The following is a 2,500-nucleotide window of genomic DNA, read 5'->3' as shown; positions in this document are numbered from 1 at the left end:
CGGGCGTTCCGGGTCGCGCCTCGCGGGTGGGCGCGCGGGTTGCGAGCCCGCCACCGGGGAGGCGCGGCCGGTGACGGCGGCGACCCTCGCTCCGTCGTCGGCGTGGCCTCTCGGTGGGGCGCGCGATGTTCTCGGTGGGGCCGGGCCGTGTCCCCGCAGCGGCGGGGCGGCCCGAGCCGCGGCGGTCCTCTCGGGCGCAGCGCCGGGCTACTGAGGGAAACCCCGGGCCCCGAGACGGATTGCCGCGGCGGTGGCGGCGGATGTCGGGCGCGCCCCCGCCGGTGGACGCTCCCCCGAGGGTGGCAGTGGGGGAGGCACCCCGGTGGGGCCATGCAGGTCGTTTCCCTCACCCCAGGGCCAGGTACCTAGCGCTCCGAGCCTCGGCGGTCCCCGAGATCCCTCGGCGTCGACAAACGCCTCTTGGGAGTCGAATGGGCCGCCGAGCCGGGCGGAGGTTTAAAGACTCGGGCGGCTCGGCGCGCCCCGCCGCGGCGGCGGCGGCGGCGGCGCGGGTTCCGGGCGGTGGCGCGGTGCTGTCGAGGGGTAGGGGGAGCTCCCTCCGCCGATGCCCCTGCGGTGGTGTCCGTTGTGACCGGCCGGGCTCGCCGTCGCCGGCGTCCCGCCGTGCGCGCGCGGGGGCAGCCGCGCCGGGGAGGGGCGCCCTGCCCCCCCCTCTCCGCGGCCCGCTCTCGGCGGAGAGGCCGCGGCGCGCGACCGGCCGCGGGGCCGGACCCGCTCGCTTCTAGACGGGCGACGCCGGCAGAGGGCGCGTGCTCTCTGCCCTACCTGAGCTGCGGGGTTGCGGCCGCCGGGCCCCGCCGCGCTCTCTCCCCTCGGCCGCCGCCGCAGGCTCGCGTGCGGCGCCGCGTCAGGCGCGACCGCGCCTCTTCCCTCGACGGCCTTCTCCTCGAACCGCACCGGCGCTGCCGGCCGCCGGCCGCCCCTGGCTTGGCCGCTCTCCCGACCGGGTGAGCGCTGGGTTGTCTCCTCCGTCGCCGGAGGCCCGGCGAGTGCGGGCGACCCCGTGCCGAGTTGGCGGCGTCGCCGCTCGGCGGGTGTCCCCCCTGGGGGGATGGTCTTGCCGGAAGGAGCCTGCCGTCGCCGATGGCCGTCCCGGCCCGGGCCCTGCCCGTCGTTTCCCCGTTGCCCTTCCCGGCCGCGTGTGGGCCGAAGGCAGGTGCCGCGGGCGGCCGCGGGGGCGCTTCCCCACCCGGTCCCTGAGTGGAAACGAGGGGAGCGGGTGTTGCCCCCCGGCTCAGCACCGTACACCTGCCGCCGGGCGCGTGCTCGCGGAAGGGGCCCCGACGGTGCGAAGCGGCGGCGGCGGTCCCGGGAGTGCGGCCGTGGCGGCGCCGGGTCTTGCCGACCGGCGGGCCTCGGGCGCTCGCGATGCCGGCTCGGGTCTCGGCGGCGTCCGCCTCCGGCGCCGGCGGCGGAGCGTGGCTGCCAGATGCTCTCCTTCTGACGGGGAGGAGCGGTCCCGCGCAGGGGTGCGCTGGTGGAGCGGTAGACGCCGCGTGGCGGTCTCGGGCGTTGTAAGGTCGCCGGGGAGAGCCGGCCCCGCGGTTGGCGCGGCGGTGTTCCCCGAGTCCGCGGAGCGGTGAAGGGAGTCGAGTTGTGAGCGGGGGCCGACGGTTGCGCCCCCGGCCGCGAACGCGTGTCGTCCCGTGAAAAAGAGGCCGGGCCGGGTTGCCGTGGCCCCGCGGTCCGTCGCGTTGCCGCTCAGCCTCTCCGTGCGGAGGTCGGGCCGAGCCCGGGCGCCTGGGCCGCCTCCGGAAGACGGCACGCGAGGTGGCGTCTCCCCTCGCGGGGGGAGGCGGTTGGGGGCGCGTGCCCCCCCGCCTTTTTGCCGACTTTCGGAGCGTTTCGTGGGGTTACTCTTTTTTTGCCCCCCCCCGCCTTCCTCCTCCGTTTCTCTCTGTGTGCTCGTACGGTCGAAGCGGGGGCGCGCGCGCGCGCGTCCACGCCGAAACAGAAAAAGGGGCCGCTTCACGCGAGCGGTCCCGGCCCCTCCGCGCGTGCGGGGTCGGTGCCGAAAGCCAGACAACTCTTAGCGGTGGATCACTCGGCTCGTGCGTCGATGAAGAACGCAGCTAGCTGCGAGAATTAATGTGAATTGCAGGACACATTGATCATCGACACTTCGAACGCACTTGCGGCCCCGGGTTCCTCCCGGGGCTACGCCTGTCTGAGCGTCGCTTGACGATCAATCGCCGTCCGGGGTTGCCACCCCGGCGGTGCGGCTGGGGTCACCTCGCAGGCCCGTTGCCCGCGGTCAGCGGCGGCGGCGGTGGCGGCGGCGGCGGCCGGCCGGTGCCCGGAGGGAAGGTGGTGCGGCGGTCAGCGAGGGAAGCGTTTTCCTCGGTGGCCTCTCTCCCTCTTTCCCTGCGGCCCGGTGGGCTTGGTCGTCGTCGCGGCCGCGGTCGTTGTTGCCGCGCAGGGTCTTCGTCCCCCTAAATGCAGACTCGGGGAGCGCTCCGTAGCTCCCCGCTCCCGGAAC

General features: G+C 75.9%; 1 non-coding gene across 1 annotated transcript; it reads left to right on the top strand.

Annotated features, from left to right (window-relative positions):
- Positions 1-2,045: 2,045 nt before the first annotated feature.
- LOC134057184 (5.8S ribosomal RNA) lies at positions 2,046-2,198 on the top strand. Its single transcript, XR_009934264.1, has one exon. It is a non-coding gene; the product is annotated as a 5.8S ribosomal RNA (ribosomal RNA).
- The last annotated feature ends 302 nt before the right edge of the window (positions 2,199-2,500 follow it).

The sequence above is a fragment of the Cinclus cinclus genome, unplaced genomic scaffold (assembly GCF_963662255.1).
Source record: "Cinclus cinclus unplaced genomic scaffold, bCinCin1.1 SCAFFOLD_140, whole genome shotgun sequence".
In the NCBI taxonomy this organism is placed as follows: domain Eukaryota; kingdom Metazoa; phylum Chordata; class Aves; order Passeriformes; family Cinclidae; genus Cinclus; species Cinclus cinclus.
Note: the sequence above shows the minus strand (reverse complement) of the source record. Positions and strands in the feature narration are given on the sequence as shown.